This window comes from Nipponia nippon, unplaced genomic scaffold (genome assembly GCF_047370975.1).
Source record: "Nipponia nippon isolate SJK-2023a ecotype South Korea unplaced genomic scaffold, ASM4737097v1 scaffold_1, whole genome shotgun sequence".
NCBI lineage: Eukaryota > Metazoa > Chordata > Aves > Pelecaniformes > Threskiornithidae > Nipponia > Nipponia nippon.
Genome location: NW_028262290.1, coordinates 84,171,153 through 84,194,837, shown reverse-complemented (window position 1 = coordinate 84,194,837; position 23,685 = coordinate 84,171,153). Strand labels below are relative to the sequence as shown.

At 37.3% G+C, this 23,685-nt stretch overlaps 1 protein-coding gene across 5 annotated transcripts in view; it reads left to right on the top strand.

Moving 5' to 3' along the window:
* CDH18 (cadherin 18) overlaps window positions 1–23,685 on the top strand; it is a 565,378-nt gene that overhangs the window by 99,218 nt on the left and 442,475 nt on the right. Inside the window, exon 2 of one of the 5 annotated variants that reach the window (XM_087761143.1) lies at window positions 9,718–9,833. The exons of the other annotated variants lie outside the window; for them this stretch is intronic. The gene's annotated coding sequence lies outside the window, so the exon portion shown is untranslated. The remainder of the gene's footprint in view (window positions 1–9,717; window positions 9,834–23,685) is intronic. 5 annotated transcript variants of the gene reach the window in all.

The following is a 23,685-nucleotide window of genomic DNA, read 5'->3' as shown; positions in this document are numbered from 1 at the left end:
GGTAATTCCAGTGCAGATTTGTTCCCCTCTCTCCATTCCCTTTCCCTTTTTTCTTCTTCTCCCCTCCCCCTTACCCCTTCCTTTGATTGTACTGGCATTTGCTGTAATAAATGACAGCAAGGTCTACAAAGCAGTTGTCTAAACTCACAGACACTGCAGATGTGCATCCCAACAGATTCTTAGTTGCATAGCAGCTGAATATAAAGAGGATGCACAGAAAATAGGCTACAAGAGCTGTAAAAATGCAGCAATTTGCAATATAAAATTAAGGCACGTTGAAATGCATTTAATTTCTCCTGTGGTCTTCGTTATACCTTCATTGCTTTGCCCTGAAGGACATCAGATACTTTAAGGACGGATAAACTGCAACAAAAAATTATTGATTACAGAGTGGAATAAAGAGAAAGAATGATACTCTTTATGATAAAGATATAATGGTACTGAAGAAATAATATTGCTAAAGAATTCCAAGCTGATGATCCATGCTTGCTACTTAGAGTTGCACGCAACAAGAATGAAAGGTCATATTTGTCTGAGAGAGCTCCTAAATGCTTAGACAAGTGTCAACTTCTGTCATCTTTTCCTATTTGCAAGAAAATGCTAACAAGGTGTTGCCTCTTTTCACTCTCATAAATTACAGGCGCACCTGAGGGACAGGCTTGCAAGTCTATCTGATACTATACATCTTAAAAACCTGTAGGAAGGTGATTTTTTTTAAATTATGATTATTGCACTATTTGAAGAACTGCAAAATTGTAGTTGCCTTGCCACATACTAGGCTCAGCAAAGCATTGGGGGAAAAAAAAAAAATCCCACAAACCTATTTAATCCGTTTAATCCGACCAGAGTGAAAATAGCCATGCGTGATAAGGTAACTGAATAGTTGAGTGCATGGGATTCAGCATTAGCCTGAGTTTCACCAGCAACCTCTGTCTAATGCAGAAAGTAGTGCTCAACTAAGGGTTTCAGCAGCTTCCTGAGTTATAGTGCTCTCATGCCCAAAACAGTCTTTATCCTCTTTTTTATTTTTCAAAGGAAACAAAGGTCTCAATGACCTGCAAAACCTCACCCTGTGTTTCTACCGGTGTGCACTCCTGCAAATGGAATAATCTTTGTTCTTCTAAACCATATCCTATTTGTTTTTCAGTGAGGATGTTGAGTCAGTTTCTTACAGTTTAACCTCAGCTGGAATCTTCTGTCTGCTTTTGTAGTGCAAAGCCAAGGAATTAATGGGAATAGGGATCAAGTAATTCTGAAATTCAGGGAACATCCATAAAGTAATTTTAATTTTAGGTACCCAGTATCTTCAAAGCAGACCACTTTTACCTAGGTTTCAGCGGGTCTCAGGATCTTAAGGGAATCCTTCTTTCCTCTTTGATAACAGGAGCTGAATCTGGAAATGTTTGTAGGCATCTGACAGAAAAATGAGCTTTGTAAGTGGTTCTGGTTTAGTTCCCTGGGAACTAAACAGACTGGGGAACTGGAGGGTAGCCAAAAGGTTAACAGGCTGCCTCTCACAGTGGTGAAGAAGGGGAAAGGAGAATTACTGTTTTGCTAGGTAGTTAATATATGTTGCAGATCTGCAAATTCTGTGAATGATTTTTCCAGTATTCTGGCAGTATAGATGTTTACGTACTCAGGAAGAGTGGGAGGGTGTCCTGGTTTCAGCTGGGACAGAGTTAATTTTCTTCTTAGTAGCTGGTAGAGCGCTGTGTTTTGGGTTTAGGATGAGAACAATGTCGATAACACACTGATGTTTTGGTTCTTGCTAAGTAGTGCTAAGCTGTTGCTAAATAGTCGCTAAGTAGTGCTCACACTGGTCAAGGACTTTTCAGCTTCCCCTCCTCGGCCGGGTGCACGGGGGGCCGGGAGGGGGCACAGCCAGGGGGGCTGACGCAGCCTGGCCCAAGGGCTATGCCGTACCATGTGACGTCATGCTCAGTATATAAAGTGGCGGAAGAAGAAGGAAGGGGGGGACATTGGGCGTGATGGCGTTTGTCTTCCCAAGTAACCGTTACGCGTGATGGAGCCCTGCTTTCCTGAGGACGGCTGAACACCTGCCTGCCCATGGGAAGTAGCGAATGAGTTCCTTGCTTTGCTTTGCTTGCGTGCGTGGCTTTTGCTTTCCCTATTAAACTGTTCTATTTTATTTTACTTCAATTATTAAACTGTTATTATCTCAACCCACGAGTTTTCTCCCTTTTACCCTTCTGATTCTCTGCCCCATCCAACCGGAGGTGCTTCGTTGCTAGCTGGGGTTAAACCACGACAGAGCGCTAAGCAGCTGGGAAACAAAGTAAGGTTACTGTGTCATGGGAATATAATTTAAAGAAGAAAAGTCTCATCTGTTATGTTTAAATCTAGTTTAACAAAGATTACAGCAATCTTAAATTTTAAGGAATTGATCTTAGTCTCGTGTATTTCAAGGAACTATTAATATTCCCAGTGCTAAAAATCTGCATAAGTCAGTAAAAAGAAGCTGGGACACAATTTTATTGAGGAGATTAGACGGCATACAGAATGGCTTTTTCAAATTCTCTTTTTACTTTCTTTTTTAAATTTAAATTATGTACACCTAGACGCTTCTTTAGGATGCTAAGAGAAAAGTAGAAAATTCTGATTTGAAGTGTACAGGTTAAAAGTCAGTGTTAGACTAAGTGGAACAGAAGTCTACTGAGGGAGCAGTTGGGCAGAGTAAAACAAACAGAAGCACTGTTGCTTCCACTTTAATGAGGCAGTTGGTCATACACAATGTCAAAGTATCTTGATTTAAAACCTCTGGGTGAGCCTTCAGGTGAACCAGGAGAGCAGTTTTAAAGGCATTCAGCGGCTAAGGCTTCATAGTTGAACCGAAAAAAGTATTTTCTCAGTATATATTAGCTTATTTTGCTTCACCATTTAATTTGCTTTACAGTGTGTCTAAGTAAACGAATTGTTAGTCTGCAACCACTCAATTACATGGCAAGTAGTTGTACTTAGTGGCTTCTTCTAAGCTGTCAGTAAGAATATTGATTGCTTTTACGAGGATTGGGCCTTTTATACTTAAACAGTGAAACCAAAGGCAAAAAATAAACTTTGCATAAAAAGAGGAAAAATATGCCACTTTCCCCTAAGATTTATTTATTTGATTATTTTTACCAAGAAATGCTATATAGTACAGAAAGGAGAAAACTGCTATGGATCTAAGCCAAAGGCCACTGAAATCAGTAAGAGTATTGCTATTGACCTCAGCTGGCTTTCACTGTAACTTAATTGGGCTAATAAATATTTTAAAATTTAACCTTCTTGTAAGAGTAGTCTTAACCTAACTGTTTATTAAACTTCTAATAAAAGCTGTAATTTAGTTTGTGTGAAAAACCAGCAGTGGTCCTGTTTTTAAAGAACAAGGAGTGTTAGCCAATTCTGTCTCTCCCAATCCATGTAAATCCTTTTTCCTTTGCGCTGAGTATGTGAGGCAGCTCCTTCTCAGGAGTACCAGAAAAAATTGCATCACTGTCATGCTCTAGTATGAAGTTGAGAGTGTGGGTTATAAAATTGAGAAACTGTAGTAGGAAGACAGGAGCAAAAAAACCTGAACAGGTCTGTGGAAATTATGTCCCCAGCTTTTTCTGTTTCCCAGTACCTGGAGAGAATTTCAGACTAAATATAACTTCATTGATCTTAGAAACCACAGGATGAATTTGTTAAATATTTGTTAAATATTTTTGGCTAGAGTTGAAATTTACTGATACACATTTATGTGATATTATCTACCTTCTGAAAAATGAAGTCAAGACTAACGTCGTACCTGTTCCTGAGGAGGTGAAGAACCTTTAAAAAAAAAAAATTACAAAATCTGGAATCACAAAAAAGGTGTAATAAGGGCTCTTTAGCACATGAAACTTCAAAAGGAGCTTTGATTCAACCTGTTGGGATTCTTGCTACAAAGGTATTGAAAGGGTTAAAGCCAAGATCGACAAAGCCACTGCATCACAATGCCTCCTGAAAAGCCTAGGGGCAAGGAGGATATTTTAAATATCTTAGTCACTTAACTGAAGAAAAGAAAGGCCTTTGTGATTTAGGGAGTAGTGAGAATGGTTGTAAGATAAGGGGGCTCCGGGATAATCCCATCTCAGACAACTGGGCCTTGGGAGAACAAATACATGGAAGACAGGAGGTCACAAAAGAATGACAACAACCTTGAAGGACACCGTTTACGTGATCCTAGGACTGAGTTTGCGCAGAAGCAAAGGTCAATCAGCGAACACAGTGAAGAAGACTAGGAGCCTTCATCTGAAGACCCCCAAAGACCACTTGAAGACCACCACGGGAGACGACTGTGCATGCGGATCGGACATTTGCATATGCTAATAAGTTCCAGGAAATCTCATGTTTATGTAAATGATTTCTCGGAAATCCTGTAAATATGTAGGATTTTATAGTATATAATCTCTGAAAGTCTACCAAATCGGTGGAGCACTCATGGTGGAGAATCCCCAGTGCTGCCCAGCGCTGCAATAAAGAATACCTGCTTAACAGTAACTTTGTTGCTATTGAGTTTCATTTCAGGGACTCTCTGAATACTCCGTTTCTCCCTTGGGGAGATTCAGACTGTGAGGAGAAGCATCTGGGAATTTTTGTGTCAGTTTGTGTCATCTGGGTGCAGAATTAATTAATTAACAATTAACACACACACACACACAAACATATATATATATATATATATAAAAATCATAGATGTCACTACTTTATAAACCTGTGGGTAGTACAGACCTGTGGGTAGTATAAACCTGGGGTAGTACACTGTAGGCCTAACATGAGCATCTGAAAAGCATATACCATTGTAACACGCTGCTAAAACACGGCACTAGAGAGCAGTCAGTTCAGAAGAATCTTTCACAGTGGCTCTGGTCTCATAGTGATCGCTCATTCTCCTCTCAAGTAATCTCTTGCATCCAGGGGTCCTGCTGGAAGCACCTTCAAGTAGGGTGACTTTGGGTATCGGAATCCGTTAGCTCGTGAGCAGAACACTATACCTTCTCTTTCTCAACAGTGCTTGAGGTGTTGCTTTCTTTTTGATTCTGTAACAGCCTCTGATTTTGTGGGACTGCTTCTTGCACAATGCAAATAAATTGCTACTGAAGAGTGCTTGGTTTCAGTCTGGCTTTTCTTTCATTGAAGTCAATAGGAAATTGTCACTAGCTTTAAACACTGAATTTGTCTGCTTCATGCTTAGCTCTCCTAAGCATATGCTTCATAGTTGAAGGCTAGGCTGCTTCGTACTAGGTGTATCTAACTGTGCCTTTCTACTAGTACCTCTGGATTATTTTTAAATTTGGTTTCTCAGAGTGATGTTGAATTGCTGTCAAATGTAATTTGTCAGAGTGACACCCTTGGCACAATGGGTAGTTCTAGTGAAAATATTTTTATATTAGCTAAAGAGAGTGCAATTACCTGCAAGTCATTTTGCATAAAAGATAAAAGGAAAGTGTCTCTGACATGCTTGATGGAGGTTAGCAACCCTTTCAGATCTAATCAAATGTTGTGGATATTTTCATTCTTGACGCAATTTCCTTTGCTTCTAATCAGAGGGGAAACAGATGTTTAAATGCAGGTAATGCAATTAAATGGGCTGTGGGTAAAATATACATGCCATTGTTCCATGCTTGAAGGCTCACTCTGTGTATGCTCGGTAAAAGTATATACATGTGTCTAACCTGTGTGCCAGCTGGAATGAAGGGAATGAAGATCTGGGATTTCTCAGGGCCCTGTGACTGAGTTAAGGCCTTTTCAAGTTGGTGAAAAGAGTGAAATCTAGTCTTTAAATCGAGTGAAATCTAGTCTTTAAATATTTATCCATTCAGAGATGCATCTATTTAACAATGTACAGAGGAAGGATGACCTACTGATTAGCCTGTTATCTGGCCTTTGAAAGTCAGATCTCTGTTCTGCCTGCATGCAGTCTATAGCAAATTGTATAAACCACGTTTTCAAACTGTAAAATACAGTTATTACTACTGCCACATTTTAGATCACTTTTGCAGGGATTTATTTGTTACTGTGAGATGCTCAAGTTGTGAAGCAGAAGAGTTCATGTAAATGGCTAAAATACATAAGGCCAGATCATCGTGATTAAAGGGCAGAAATAAACTAGACAACAAACAGATTTGATCCAAATCAATCTCTGGTTTATCCCTTAATACAGGGAAGGAGTATATTCCTTCAGCTTATTCTGTGGAACATACTGCTTCTACGCATTTTGTTTAGCCTGTGGCTATAGCTGGAAAATGTAGCAAAGCTATTAATTTTGTCTTCTCCCTACTCCCCTTTCTTCCTGCCCACCACCACTCACTTTTTACCATCAGTGAGCCTGCTGCCTTCCCATGATTTAAGCTGGTCTGATGGGGATTAATTTTGTCTTTACACATATGCATGATAAAATAAAGTTTGAAGCAGTCCAGTTGTAGTTTGTATGTGGAACTCAGTGTGTCAGGTTATTATTAAATAAAAAGGCAATTCAAATATATCAGAAATGTAAAGAAAAGGATAGCACCTGAAGCCATGAGTAAAAATAATGAGATTATCAACTTTGTGTTCCAGAGATTAACCTAGACTCTATTCCCCAAGCCACAGTCAATGAATAATTCCTGTTCAAATAGGTATGTGTTGTTAATTCTTGTGGCAGATGCTTCAGTCCCTGGGTGGAGTTAAACACATCTCCGATTGTGTAAAACTACTTGACTATGCTAACAGCAGCCAGTGGGAGCAACACTGTTTCAAACTTGAGCATTGATTACCGGAGTGGTGTGTGCTCTGATCTGTCTGCACGTGGTCAGCGTGGTTGAAATCAGTTGTGAGATGGGACACGCATGTGTAGTTCATCACAGAACTGATATCAAGGTGTATAAATACATAGATATTTTTCCCTGTTTCTACATTTTCCCTGTTTCTATGTTTTGTTTTCCTTAATAGGGGTAAGGAGTAGGAGTTGGGGGAGAGTAGATTACAACTGGTAATTCTATGAACCTCTTTTATTTACAAAGCTGTTATCAGTGGAGTCAAGCTGTCATTAATAACATAGCTAGTCACGCAGCAGTCACTTAAAATGTTTGCTCACACATTAACTCATGGGGCAACAGTTGGGAGATGAACCCCAGCTGCATACTCTGCAGCAAAGGGTTGGACTTAGGTAGGCTAGGTTGAACCTAGAAGCCAGCAGTGGCTTTTGGGGTAGGTATTCATAAAGTCCCTAAGGCAGTCCTTTATTTCATCAAATGTATATATAATCCTGTAGTCTTTATATGCATATAGAAGCCACCACCCTCTTGAACATGGTTGGAGCTACACAACCTGTTGTTGGTACTGGGTGTGGTGTGGCCCTCTAGGGATTCAGCAGGTTCTCAGTGTCCTCAGATTAATGGTATGTGCAGAATCAACAGGTCTGCTGCCCTGCAGAATTTATCAGTCCTTGGGAAACTTTCACACACTAACTTCTCAGAATGTATTTTTCCTAGGAAGGCTTTTCTGTCCAAATATATGGGAACCTATCCATAAGAAATTCACACCAATGAGGCCTTTTGGCATCACCACACCACCCATCCTTATTAAAGTTCACTTTACAGTATTATCAATTTACGTGATCACTGGCACTTCATTAGCTCTATAATCATTACATTTACTTGTAAACATCAGCTTCTTATGCTGTGCTATGACTGTGATTATCGTGATTAATAAAGCAATACATACAAATGCAATTAAGCATAGTGCAAGGTGCAGTAAGAGGTACAGAGTAAAATTTCCCTTTGGGTTCCATTCCTTAAAAGTACATCCCTGATGTTTCCTCATGAAATGCTGATAATGGTAAGATGTTTCTAAGTCTTCATATAATTGTTCTGTTAGCCAATATGTCCTCTCTTCTCTATTACTGCGTGTAAGATTATATGTACAACAGATGTTGTTTTATACAAGTACCTCTTACCCTGGTGTTAGATACCATGATATCATTGTCCTGTAACTTCGCACAGGTAAATTACTGGTCATTACTGGCAATGGTAATATATGATAATGATTATCAAAACATTCTCGTGCAACTCTCATTATTTGATATTGATGACTTGATCTGACTAAAAAGTCTCAGCTAAGCAAAACTGCTTTCAGAGTAACATCTGCTTTAAATGTTTTAAACAAACATTCCCAGATCATTTTGTTCTGAAATACAGGAATCAACACCTTTACAAACAAAAAGTAACACCATCTTTAAAACAAACCCCACATTTTCACATAAACCAACATTTTACAAGAATCACATTACTAGATTCAATGACTGTAGTTTGTTAGCAATGCATGTTTTGTAGTATCAATTCAACTTTTAATGAAGTTTTAACGGGGTATATAGATGTGGGTGATCACAAAGTTCAGTGTGAACTTTAACTGTATTTTGAGAGCAACGTGCAGTCTAAGGATGAACAATATATCTTAAAAAAAATTACAATCTGTGTGCAGACAGTTGAGCAGAAAAAGTGTAATTTGTTGACTTAGTTTTTCATTGCAAATTATTCAGCAAGAGTCCTAATATTTATATTAGCCTTTCTCTTCCTTTTTTTTAAAAAAAAAAAAAAAAAAAAAGGCATTGCTTTGAATTTGAAGCATTTACAATGTAGTGTAGCTTAATAAATTACTGACTGTTTACATCCAGCTGAAATTTGTTCCCAAGGTATTCTGAAGCTGTAGACACCAGGAAAAACTAAAGAAATAGAATAAGAACCAGTATATATACCAGGTACATATTTTAAAATAAGAAAATCACATTTTAATTTAATTTTTAAATTAATTCTTCTGATTCTGGAAAAAACCCATAGAGGTATTCAAGGTACTGTATAACAAATAATACCTACCTAAGACACCTGCCACTCCTTGCCTCCAAAATGGTTATATTGAATAATCTTTCCTTGTCCTGAATTATATGCCATGCACATTAACTCATGTTGGTTTTGGGGTTTTTTTGTTGTTGTTTTTTGTTTTTAAACAGGGTCAATACAGAAAAATGATTCAGACTTTTTCTCACAAATTAATTTATCATTTTTAAATTGGCGTGGTCACACCGGGATTGCGATTCTCAGAGTTACTGTCATTCATTCAGAGAACAGACTCCCCATGTGGACTTCTATCCAGACAAAACCCCCTTGAATTAAAAAGTCAGTGTTCAAAAATAAGTTTTAGTAAAGGAATTACTTGCAGAGAGAAGACACTAACAAAAATTATGTCTGTAGCAAATTTGCTAGCAGATAAAAAGAAAGATTTGTTCCATAATATATAATGAATTAATTTTCAGCCTCCTGTATTAACATGAGCTTAATTATACTTCTTTACTCAATATGAATAATAACTAGGTCTATTTTAAGAACCAAACGAGTTTCAACTCAGTGCAAGCCAGTTACTCTTCTTGTTTGTCATGTTCACTGAATTGAAACTAAAGCAAGCTGAACTAAATTTTTCCATTTCCAATTTAGGAGTTTTATTGAAAGAAAACAGAATGAAGAGTTATATTTGTACACTACTTGTGAAACTGGGAAGGAAGGTATTTTGTTCTTACTTTTTATTTAATTTTTATGATTTAAAATCTCAGTAAACTGTGGAAAATGTAATTTATCTTTTCTCCCTGATGGACTTTAAAACCTGCACCCTCTTCCTCCAGTTTAGATGCTGTAACTGATTATTCTCTCTGTTTTGGTCCCTTAGGACCGAGAGAAGGGATTGGAATCAGATCTGCACCTCACTGCCACTGGTGTTTAGTTAATGTAACATTCATCTCTCTCTCTCTCTCTGGGATTGCGCACAATCCGAGCTACAAAATGGTAGGGTATTTCTTGTAGCATATATTTATGGTTTTGTATCTGCACGCACTCTATGCTCATTCATTATGGTATATATAGATGTAATGCAAAGCAAGAATAGATTCCATATGAAATCTTTTAGTCTGATGACTCTAAAATGACTTGTAGTAAACTGATTAGAGCATGATAGTCTGAGATACAATTCAGTTCCCTTCAAGGAGATGAAGAAGTCTATCTGATTTGTTAGTAATGAAGAGTAACTTTGTTACTAGTGAACCACTGTTTCGCAAGTGGACTGTGATGGTACAGTTGGTAGTGGTACCTTGTATCTGCCACTTTTTTCCTTTTTATTTTTTTTTCTGTTAAACTTGCTTGCATCACAAAAAAAAAAAAAAAGTCTCCTGGAAAAGGCTTTGGGGATAGAAAGTTGATTTTTCTCCATCTTCATCATACCTCTCAGAACAACCTCAAAACAAACGGTGTTTAACATAAACCCACTAAAATTGGTAATTGAACTTGAAAGCTTCCTACCTTTGCAGTTCTGGAAATGTGTAAATATTGGAAACACATAATTGTTCAGTGTGGTTAGTAATGAAAATACAGTGCACAATCTTTTAATTCTTACTGAGGTCAAATTCATTCCAAGTCACTGAAGACTTGAGACACTGTTGATTTCGAACTTGGAAAAGCAGGCGAAGTGTGCTAATCTTTTTTCTGGGATGGCTGTGAGGCTGCCTGACACAATCCCCCTCTTTGTGTGCTGCAATGGTATTGTGTACCCAGAGATGTAAAAAGAGAACAGGTAGCAAGTGTAATTGTGAAAGAATATGTTTGAGTGGACCGGAACACTTATTTTACAAAGTGCCTGGATGTTGGCTTCAGGAGTTGTTTTGGCTTACCATCATCTTCACTGTCAAAAGAAAGGTAGGAAATGCTGATATGTGGTACAAGGACAGAACTGCTGCCAGGCTGCATTCACACTTGTCTGCTATCGTTTGTGATTTAGTGAGATAGTGATTAGTACACTCACAGCACACCTACTGCATTTAGTACACCCACAGGCTGGATCTGGATCTGGATCTATCGCATTGCATATGAGACAGTTTGCTAGATGTCAGAAAGCATGACTGCTAGAAAGACAGTGACTGTTATTTATGCACAGGTATTGATGGAATTTACTGTGACCTGTTTAATCTGTAATAGGTGAAAAATCGTTGTCTTGAAGTTATGGATGTTAAACAATAAGGTCTTACACTGTCTTGTAAGAATCACGGTGCATCTTTCTCTTTCCCTTCTGTCTTAGGAGACACTGTATATCAGTTTTACGGGATTAGAAGGATAAAAGGGAAAACTAGATACCTGGATAGAGAGGCAACAAGTTTTTTCATATATACATTTGTTGTAACTTATTTAGTTTTATGAGCTTAAGAAACAGATGTTTTCTGTGCCTTTTCCATAAAGGTTTTTATTTTCTTCAGCCTATCATTAACACTACTTTTCTCCTTCTTATCCTCAGATAGTGGAGTGCGTGCGTAGTATGTATGTTCTTGTGGGTATTTATAAAATCAGATTGATGTTTGTTTCCTGTAGGATCATATAGAGGGGGGAAAAACCCAACTTCAGACCATTTAAAGTCACCCTGATTGGAAAAAATATACAGAAATTTCACCAGTTCTGTCTCTAGCCAGGAAACAGATGCACGCATACATTATTCTTCCACTTCTCTCCATTCCCATCTTCATCTTTTTAAGTCAGTGTGAACATTAAGGCTTTGTAATGCACCATATGGGTCACATAATTTGGACAGTTGAGAACCCACAAAGAACAGGGCGGTTTAAATAAGGATGTACATGAAGAGTGGCTTTATGCTGTGTTGTGCAGCTAAAGCTAAGACAAGTAAACATATATAAATTAAAATAGTTATAATCATAGGATGTTTGATATTTCTGGTTTGATAGTTCTGGTTCTTAATTTGAAAATAAAAGTCTCCTGTATTTGAATAATCACAAATGACTGATATAGTTTCTGCGAAGTCAGTAACTACAGTGAATGGATACAGGGATAGACTTTCAATCACAATAACCTTTATTTTGCATCTTTGGTGCTCATCCATCCTGAACTTCCTACTTCACTCTACTTCCTGGTTAGATCAGCCAAAGCTTGCATTTACTTCAGGGGGAGCTGGATCAGGACCACAGTTAATTACTAACAGCACTCGATATACTGTAATTTGACCTTAATGTATTAATATAGATATGCAGATACGCACATAAAGCTATTAGTGCTAGTTTTAGTTTAAACGTGCTGTGGTACCTCAAGGGCACTGTACAAATTTGCTAAAGAATCAAGAATTATTTTATTCAGCAGCTAAATCTTGAATTAATGTTTAATGAGAAATTTAACCTTGTTCTTTCATGTTATGGAACAGCTCTTAAGAGAACTTGCAGTACAGCAGGAAACCAGGGAAAATTTTATATTTCTCATTCTTTTGAAGAGCTAGGGAATGGTTCAGTACATGGATTACAGCGCTGTGTCTGATAATTGGTACGAGTTTTTTTAAATTCTTATTCATGAAGCATGAATGAAAATTCATTTTCCTCTTAAAATGGGAGACGTGGATTTTTTGATGCATATAAAAACCCCCGCACCTTGAAACAGAAGCTTTGAAATTCTCTGCTACTACTAAAACATACATTTATTATATATTGACGCACTAAAGGAACACTGGGTTTAGATGACTAGATTTAAAAGTCAGTTTGGCACTGACTAGCTTGAAAACTGCACTTTCCCTTGCATACAAATGGTGTCCTCATAGTTGTGTCACAACAAGTTCTCTTATCTCTGCAGCTATTTGGAAGTCTTAAGCATATCTGCTCAGTTATACTGGTATTATGGCAACATTTCCCTTTACTCTGGGAAAGCAGATGTGGCAATGGTATTTTATTCTTATGCTGACAAAAATTAAATTAAGTATTTGTGCATTAGACAGCAACAAAAACTGAAGACATTGAGGGGACATGTGCAGTCATTCAGTCTATGGAGTGTGTTTCTGAATTAAAATACTGTCCTGGTTTAATGATGCTGGATTTGCTGCGTGTCTGTGCACTGTATATACCGCATTCTATGTGATACCATGAAAGCAGAAGAGGAAATGCTAGCCTGGGGTCAAGTTATTAAATAAGCATTGAGGTACTTCTGTGCAAAGACTGTGGTTGAAGAAGGTACATCTGCATATTCTGATTCCTGATGAAGACAACCTGAACACATACTCACGCTATCTTTGATGTTAAAGGGCTAAAAGTGAAAAAGTAATGCTTCGCTGTATGCCTTGAGTAGAATTATTTAAATTGGGATTCATATTTTTGTATGCGACCTTTATTGATTTACATTTAAAATTTAAAGCCCATACTCAATTTTAGCTTTTTCATACTGAGTTAAAATTGCCGAACTCTAATAACCTTTATGGAACAGGATCCTTTCCATACATGACAGTATGATAATTTAACAAAGAATGGGTAGGTTAATCTAGTCCCGATGAAGTTCTCTGTGTGAAATCCTAACATTACTGAAAAGATGGCATATCATTGTGTCAGGTTTCATGCTTCGATTCCCTCTTTTCACAGAGGGAATTGCATTCTAAGAATTTCTTGTTGTTTCTGGAACCATGAGCTGAAATTCTGCAGTTCTGATATGTTTCAGATTAGGCTGGAGAAAGAGACATTGGGCTTTTAGGTATGTACAGCTATTCGTGGCAAAAGCAACTTTAGTGATTTTAGCATGAAATATCCAATTTAAATTTATCATCGCCTAAGCTTGATGAGTTGTCTTCCATCCAGTAGAGCCATGAAGTGGAAGCTATGCTTGTACCCCAGCACCTCAGTGCTAATCTGGAGTCTTTCTTCACCTGCTAATGCAGATAGATTTAAGTGTGCAACAGCCACGTGACATGCCAATGCCAGCACTGAGTTCGTGAGAAATTTTGAGAGAAGATGTTGCTAGGGATAATAATGTTTTTAATTATTCTGGAAAGATATACAAAAACTTACCTGACTTTGCCCTGAAGGCAACTTACCCCGAACTAATGAAGGTTAGTGTCTATGCAGTTAGATTTATGTGACAGATGCATGTATTCTTGTACTTTAGAGAAATATGAGACAATTTTTACTCAAATATTTGAAAAGTAAACACAGGGTTTTCACTGTTAGAGATGGCTGTAAGTTCCCAAAGCAATATTTGGGATGTGTTATATGTTTTCTCTGTAACTATGGTAGGTTACCTGTTGGATGTGCACCTTGCATAGGCATCGTTTCTTTACTCGTGTGTTAGTGCCTCTTTTTATAGGTTTTGCTCTGCTTTTTGTCTGCAATTCAGACAGAATATGTATTATGTATTTGTCAGCATGTATTTAAATGCCCTCATAACTGACATTGCAACGTGCTTTGTTTGGACAAACATGTTCTTTATAATAATAACAGGAATTTGTTATAGTGTGAATTTTATTTCAGTTATAAGAATCCTATAATTTCTGTTTGCTTTACCACATATCTGTTGAAGGTTTTGGCTTTGGATACATAGCTAAATTTCAACTCAGTAACTTCTTGTTTGTCAGAATGATCTCTTAAGATCTTGAAACTCAGGCTCTGCCTCAGTTGTGTGTTAACATATTCAGAAAGTGCCTGAGTGTGCTGTACTTCTGACAGCTCCAAGTCTATCTTGTTTCTAGAAATCAAGTAGAAAAAACGCATTACAGTCTTCCAGTTCAGTCACTGTTTAGTAATAAGTGAAATCATTCAAAAAATTCAAAACAATTTTCCACAAAGAATAACATTCTTAAATGAATGTCATTACTGACTTGTCAGCTTGTTTTGCTTTAGGCATCAATCTTCAGGGTGCTTCAGAGAAAGGGAGAACAGAGTACATTCCTTTTATTTTCACTGGCAGGTTATTCTAAATAGAAATAGCAACATTTGTTTAAGATGGGGGAAGAGAAGTTCCCCCCAGTTCAATCACACAACTGAAGTGACCATTATGGCTATTAAAAACAAGTGTTTTATGGCAATTTGAAATGTTGCTTCACTTTCTGGAAGTTAAATGAAACTGATCTTCTTCTGCCTTTTACTTCACCTCGCGTAGTTTTAACTTTCTTGTAAATGGTTCACAGCAAGACAGAATTGTCTCTAAGCTAACTTGTCCTCCCAATAATTTTATTGCCTTATTTATTTTAGTGCTTCAACTATGTTTATAGACTGTCTCTTCTTTTCTACTCTCTTTGGTCCTCCTTATTGATCCAGATTTCTGCGATGCTTCTTTTTGGTCCCCATATACAATCTCATGGTTCAAATTTTTCATGTTCACTACGCCTGTAATTAAATGTGCCCTTCTTGAACCTTGTGTCTTATTTCAAATCTCTACAAGAATTATCACGTCAAGATTATCCATGTGCTGCAGAATAAAAGATAATAAATGGAAAAAGACAGTGACTGGGACTAATTCGTGCCACCAAGAAGAAACATAGTTAAGAACTTTACAGTGAAGATGCCCTACAATATTTCGAACTTGACACTTCAGATTCTGAACTGTTTAGCTGGTCTCAATGCTGAGAGCAGTTAAGGAAAGTCTTTCAGACAGACACAAAGCATCCCGTGCAGGTCTCCTTGGCTCAAAGGCAGACCAGGAAAGGAGGCTGCAGGAAAAAGAAAGGAGACTGTTGTTCACACAGTTAATTGGTGCCATAGTTTTTATTGTTTGCTCTGTTGTGAATCCAGGTGCTTTTTAGGTTTTTCTAGAAGATCCTCGTAGCACACTTCCGATAGTAGGTAGGTCTAATTGGGAGGCTGGATGCAGGAGAGGTGCTGGTTTTCAGTGCAGCAGTTAAGAATAGTTACTGACAGAATTGCCTTTTGGTTTTGCAAACAGTGAATGGAGTCTTCGGTATGTCTCTGAGATTTGTTGCATTTGGTGTAGTTATAAGAGAATAGCTGTCCACCAGATATACCTGCAGTTTGCTCCAGAAATAGTTTCTCATTATCTTCATTGTGCATTTCATGCCAAGTCAGTTGTAGCCGACAAAGTCACAGGTTGCCAAGATGAATTGCTGATATCCCGTGGGCTCAGGTTTTGTTGATGGGGAATATATTCAGATTTGGAAGCACTAGTGATCTCTGTGAAATGCGGACTCTTTTCAGAGACCTGCCCACCACATCATCTGTGATTGCAGGAGCATTTCCAGTTCTCTTTGCTTCTGCATACTAAAGACATCTCCTCATTGTGTAAGACAATCCAAAATTAGTTGGGCTCTGTGTGTGTGAAGGGAAGAATAAGCTTTGGCTTTTTCTAATGTAACTATACTTGGAGCTCTTAAGTAAAAATATACAAGCATGGAGGTAGGAAAGGTGAAGTGTTTAGCAAGACAACATGAATTTTATTTTTTCTCCGATTTGCAAGATTTTAAAATATTTTTTTATTTTGGCAGCTCGTTTAAATTTTAGTCTAGTCTTCAGTACTGTGATGTTAACTGTACACTGTACAGTCTAACAGACAGCTAGAGTAATATGGAAAAGTGTGGGATATGGATATATCACACTGATAGGTAGATTTTCTGGATTTCCTGACTATGTTTAATGTATTTACCCATACTTGGCTGCTGCTTACATTTTCGGGGGAGGGGAAAAAAAAGTCGTCTTTGAAAACAGGAAACTGAAGATGAAAAAATGACTGAAACCCCTCCAACAATTTAGGTGAATTATGTCAATTATAACTTTAATGAAAAACAGATGAAGAGGAGAATACATATTTGAAAAGTTGATGGATTGTGCACATTTAGGTCTTTTTTGCTTTTCTTTTTTATGAACGCATATTTATACAAGACTGAGTCTTGTATAAACATTAGGTTTACTAGGAATGTAGGTTTATTTGATTTAGCAAGTTGTTCTGTGTTCTTTCCTGACATTTATGTGTTGGTTTTTGCATTGTTTTGGGTTTGGTTTTTATCTTTTTACTAATGACTCATCAACAGTCTATCAGGTCAAGAAGATTGCAGAGATTTGTGATGTTGGCGAAAATGGAAAGCTCTCTAGTAAGTGCTTGAAATGCTTTACTTGATATTGTTAGTTGATGTTCCTCAAAACGCTGTGGGTATTAGTATATTATCAAACTTAAATGTTATTCAGGAAGCTTTCATAACAATTAGGACTTCAGTGCTAAAGGTTCGACTTTTAAAACTTTTTCATGGTAATTTAATATCAACATAATGCAGTCTCTTATATGCTCCTCTTCAAATTATGTCATCAACAGGCATCTACAGTTATTTTTACTTTAGATTTTTTTATTTCACTAACTTAATGCAGTTTTCTTTATTTTTCCTCTATACACATTCGAATTATAACTAAAATTGTATTTACAATTAATTTTTATGACCACTAATTGTCTCTCTTTATCTGTGACCAGGGCTTACTATTCTCTCTTCTGTACTAATATTTCATCTAAGCTTTAAAAGTTTTAAAGATTTTTTTTTTTTAAAGTCAGGTTTTATAGTATTAAATCAAGAAATTGACCTGACAATTCAATTCATCTTCCATTCTGTGCATTTCCAGGGGAAAATTAGGATAATCTTGCTCATTATGAATCTTTTGAATTTTCAATTTTATATTCAAGACTAAACTGTTATTCTGATGCCATTATTCTATTCTCCCTTTAATCCAGTGATGATGCCATGAGACACTCCTATTCTCTAACCTCTTCTGGTGGTTTCCTCCTTTTCCCTCTGTCTCGTGAGTCAATCTATGCATTCACACGACTGCTCAGTGAACTAAATTGGGATTAACTGATGGGAGTTAAGATAAACTTGTTTTTTCTCAGTTGACAGGGAGATTAGAGAAAAGGTTACCACATTAATTTTAGACCAAGTTTTGCCTAAAACCTGGCCAGTCTGGCTTATTATACGTATCACACATACTGACATCAGCTTAAGTGAGGGAGCACTGTAAGGGAGCACTATAAAGTTCAGATTCAGACAGGAGAAGGAAGGGCAGCTATGCTGGTTAACGTCAGTTTAAACTGATCAGATACTTGCGATAAAATATATTGCAATAAATTAATTTCAGGATATTACAGATCTTTAAGTAGTACATTTCATATCAAAGGATCCCAAAACTGTCACATAAAGGTGTTACTTCATCTGCTCTCTGTAATAAGATGCAGTAAAGCAGAGGGAAAATATAATGATGCAATTTGTTAAGCCAATTAATAATATATAGTGATAGATAATACTTCAGGAGCTGATTATGATTTTCATGTCTCACTAAAAGTTTAATCTCCTTGTTCCAAAGAGATTTTAATCCAAACACTAATATTGGTATTCAGTAGCTTACTGTAAGGTGAAATGATGGTTACTTGAAAGAGAAGTGTAGAATAGGCAGTGCCTTCACAGCCCCTACATAATAAGAAACTGCACAGTTTGGGCATAGACCTTTTAGTGCGCAGTTTAGAAACAGGCACTTCATCTAAACTTAGTCTTTGTTTGATATTAGATTAGTATGACAGCTGAAGAGACCACAGCCAGTAAATACAGAGGTTCTTCTCAGCACGGTTTTATAAAACTCAGTATGTATTGTCAGCTGAGCTGTATGAAGGATCCCAGGCAAGAAAGCATGACAAAGGTGGTTTTAAGGAGGAAGAGAAGTCAAAAGGGTGTTGGATGGTGGAGGAGAGTTTCACATATTGGAAACAAATCAGTCGTTATAAAGACATGGACTTTAGCTGTTGCAGTATTTCCTTCGTTAAAGAATAAGAATTATTTTGTAAATGGCTTCTTTATATTCATTTATGGAAAAGAAAACTAATAAATGTATTATAGGTACTCGCGCTGTTGGTTTAATTCGGTGAAAGATGCTTACCTGTGAGCATCCTGACATTTGGGAAATTTTCTGATGTGACTTCAATTCACTTGGCCTTCTGTCTCAGACCTGAACCTCACACTAGCAGTGGTTGTTGGGAGTGCCACACACAAAAGATCGTTGTTTCAGGTAAATAAACGCTGTGTAGGGAATAAACTGAAGGAACAGCAGTGTTTCTTGTTGTGATATAATATGTAGAAAATGAAGCCAGCATGTACATTAAAACCTATCCCCTATATGTCTGTAGGCCAATAAATTGCTTTTGCTTTATTTTTCCTTTTTTGTTTTGGAATGAGGGACACATACTTAAAATGTTGTATAAACTTGTTACTGAGGAACAGGTATTCAAGATACCCCGTATTTTAGAGTTCATGCTGATGCAGAGAAAGAGAATAAACAGCACAATTTCAGGACTATTAGTAGGTCACAAGCAGCTTATGGCACCAGCAATCCATAGGCTTCTCTATGGCTTCATACTGGAAAAGCCAGCGAGGTTGTCCATCCTGAGGGCCATAATGGAAAGCAGAAGCCAAGACAGTCTGAAAGGAACAGTGTGTGGTGACATAGCCTTTGGTGCCAGCCAGCACTCTCCCTCGGCTTTAAAATAAAACCTGCCACAAAGGTTAGACCAGCTGAAGACCTCTGGGGACCTTCTGTGTGCCGATGAAGCTGCTGCCTCAGCAGTGGTGAACCAGCTGCAGATCTATATAAGGAAAGAGCAGCCAGTAGATGTGCATGCTTACGGTGCGAGTATGATCTTCCAGATGGCTCTTCAGTTGTTAAGGAGTATGCGATAGCATTTTTCTTTGTGAATAAGGTGTAACACATCTTTTCTGAAGTATTGTAGAATAAATCGTATTAAAATTGATGCCATATTAAAAATTTTTTTGCCTAATTTTAAGTGGAGCTGAATGATGACAGTCCCTACTGAAGTCAACGTGAGTTTCTGACACCAGGACAGTGTCAGTGCTGCGGGAGAACCTTCTTGTCTCATTTTCTAATAATTTTGATATCTGCATTTTAGTCTTTTAATTCTTTTGCTTATAATACTCTCTATGTTGATGGACTTGTCTGCTTGCTACACAAAGGGACTGTTTTCTATGTATGTAGCAGTGAATTGTTAATTTGCAAAGCAAGACAAAAAGTGGTCATTAAAATCTTACCAATTAGCAAAAGAAATTTAGAAATTATAAGGGAACTTGCAGGTTGACATAAAACTTAAAAAATCCAGTTAGAAATATACTTGACCTGGAACTTCTGAAGATAATTGTCATAGCCAGGATGGTAAGGAATGAGGAAAAGCAAGATCTCACATTACTCTTGGAACAATTTAAATGAAATCCTGTATTATTAAATGAACATTTATTAAAATGTACTTAGCTGTACATTTGTGATTTTACCTGAAGGGTTTCTTTTTTGAAAGCATACGCTGTTTTATCATATACTTTTATGAAGATAGCACCGGCTAACAAAAGTAGTAGTTGCTTTTGTTTCCTTTTAAACCTGAGTCTTCAAAGGCAGAAGGGGACTCTGGGCATGAACTGCTTTGCTTTCCCCCTATCAACACCTGTTAACAGCTACCACGTTGCTCTATTTTGTGAAAAACGTGGTGACCAGATCCCTCTGTGGGATGGCAGGGAGGAGGTGAGTTGGAAAATAATAGTGAGGTTTCTTCTCTTTCCGTTTTATGTAACTTTAGTGTAGGATCACTCAGGTTGCTTTCTGCACTGTGAATTGCTAATCAATAATATTTAAAACATCATTTTAGTTTACTGAGTCTTGACATCTAATCAATACTACTTTTGATTTACCTAATCAGGTTTGCATATTGTAACTTGAATAATATATGGATCGGCATTTAAAGAGTAAACACTTCTCCAGTTTCTTCTTCGAGGATTACACGTGCGTGTGTGTGTTTGTGTATAGCATAGACAACAGGACTGTAGTCTTTCAGCTACATTGACTGTCAAAAATAGTATTGCAAATACTGTTTTGTCTAAAGGTTACCTAAGGTTACCGGACTTTTTTTTCCAATTATTAATATTTTATGGAACCCTAATAAAAGGTTAATATATTTTCTCATTAAAAGTACTTAATAGTGTAATACTAACAATGTGGAAAAGTATTGGGCTTTTTTGTGTTTTGTTTTCGTTTTGTTTTTGGTTTTGTGGTGTAGAAAAACGTATTGTGTACCGTACAATGTGATCCCTGAAACTACAGCGTTCTGTTTTGGCATGATGATAGCACTGAAATAGTGTTAAGAATCTCACTGAACTGAAAGAAAGCAGACCTTACTGAAGAACTCGGTTTTCAACACATACTGCCAAAGCGAAGCTTTTTCATTTTTTCATCTAAGCCATTACAATATATTAGCACTTCTTCATGTTTGTTTTTCTTTTCCATATATCATTCTAATGACTTGCTTTATCTAATGTTTTAATGAATTAATGACAACTCTTTTTGGTGCCACAAAGAGCTTGTAAGCAACTATAAAGTTTAAAGTAAATGGTTACAGTTAACATTGTAGGGAACTGAAAATGAAGACATATTTTTATGACATAGAACGAATTTGAAAGTTTCTTAAAAATAAAGCTGTTTTTCTTAACAGTGAGCACAGATATATGTTGGTAAATATATTTAAAATGTCTATTTTTTTGAAAAATTGCTGAGTCAGCAAACACTATCCTGTATGTTAACATGTGGAGGGCAACCAGTTGCTGTTCTTTCATATCACAGACACAAAGCTATTTTCCTTGCATGGTAATCAAAGAAAATATCATACCTTTTCCACTAGGAAGAACTCTGTAAGCTTTAACAGTCTTTAGCAATTTAGGTTACTTTAGTTTGTAACCTGTATGGGTGAATTACATGAGAAACTTATTCATAAGGGACTCAAACCAATTGCCTACTCAGATTAATCACTTAATTTCTTACGGCCTGTTGACATTAGCATTAATGTGAGCATTATGTGAGCAAGGGGTGTTCAGTCAGACTCTCATTACTTCAGTTTCCTCCTTGCAAAATGAGTGCAGTGTGTTGTTTCTCTGCATCGGGAAGCACTTATGGAAACGTACTGGACTACGACATCCCCAGAAAATATAATCTTTGAATTCATTAGTAAATACCTTTTGTAGGTGCCTGCGTATTTTCACCACAATGAAGTAATAGCTGCTGTTTCTTTCAGCTCTCCATTGCAGTGACTGTTACTTGCTTGTTTCCAGTGAACTGAAATGTTGTGTTATTTTTAGTAAGTTCCTCCAACCTAAGTTAGTCTATTTTTATGATTATATTCTCATGGAAGAAAAGAGTCTGTGGATGATACAAGAAAGTTTACCACGATGACTGATCTTCACAAATAATAGACAGACATTTTTTCACTCTTCCAGTCACATTGGAAATTATTTTTAATGAAGGATAAAGGTGGCAGGTAGCAAAATCAGAAAGTTAACTGAAACACTGCCGGAAAACAGGCAGTTTTAGTACCTTAAAATAAATATGTCTATAGTGTTTACCAAAACAGGGACTGGGCTTAATCAGTGGCATACGGTTTTCGTAGTGTTTTAATAATTAGTATATTTCTGACACAGTTGTGCCAAGAGAGTGCCTGGGAATGGCTGAGGGATAACATGGGCCAGAGACCATTCCCAGCTGCCAGTCTAAACAAGGTCCCTCGAACTTTGTGTGAGAGGAGGAGAGTTCAGCTTTATGAACAAGGCTGTTTCATGGGCCTTTGTCCATTTTATGTATTAAGGTAAAGCCTCAGTGCCTCTCAAAAACCACAGCAGTATTTTGCTAACAATGTGCTGCTATCATCCTTATATCAGCTGTGAATGAAAACAGCTTGCAGGTGTATGGGAATAAACCGGGGGGGTGAGTGGGTGGGGGGGTTGGTTGGTTGGTTGGTTGGCTTGTTTTTTAATCATAATAGGGAAGAACTGCTTGAACTTGATCTTGAAGATTGTAAAGGGCTGGTCTGTTTGCATTCTCTGGTCAGCTTCCTTGGCTGTGCTGTCTAAAGCCACGGCAGGGCTAAACTCAGCCATGAGCTTCCTGAGAAGGTGGTGCTTCATTAGTGGAGGAAAAAGTCAAGGTTCGTTTTCTTCGTTCTCTGGGCAAGCAGCATGGCACAGCTTCTGTCTGTACAACTATAGTCTTACCCCTCGGAGGACAGGGTGGTAGTTTATCCACCTGCCTACTGGAAACAGCCGCTGCTGCTCCCTCATGCAAACTGTGCACAGTCAGTGTCAAGGAGGGACCTTCTGGGCATGAGTTATAAATATGCTGAGAGGGGTGCTAGTAATCAAACAGTGTGGGCAGTTGTGTAACATTGCCCAGCCCTGTCCACTGGCCCTGTTTGGCTCACTTTGCAGACATAACCACATAGTACCTTTTAAAAGCAGAATTTCTGGGTAACTAGATCAACTCAATTTCCATTCTTTTTGCATAGAAATATAGTGTTCTCAACATCAAGAGAGAAGGAGAAAGAGAAAGGGAGAAAGAGAAAACCAATCCCCTGGCTCTCTTCTGTGATAAGCTGGTATCACATGTAGGATTCAGTATTAATGCTCTGTCTCTATAAACTAGCAGCATGAGGAGCACTTACTCTCTCATATGTTACTATTTAGTCAGTCTATCAAATATTAATTTAGCTATACAATTAAAAATGTTCTTGGCGAACAGTGCTTTTGTTTTTGGATAATACCAACCCTCATCACATTTTCAGCTATTCCTCCCCCTCTGTTTAAGCTCAGATTCCTGAGATTCCTTTCTTTTGCCATGAACAGCTTTTCATAGGGAAAATTTTTTTAGGTTTCATATTAAAAGGTAAAAGAAATAAAATTACTGGATTGTTCAGAAACTGTGGGGTGTGGGGTTTTTTGTTCATTTGGTTTTGTTGTGTTTTAATTTGGTTTGGGGTTTTTAAAAAGGAGGTCAGATTTATGTTTTTTAGGATACAATTCTTTGTAATTTTTAAAAGC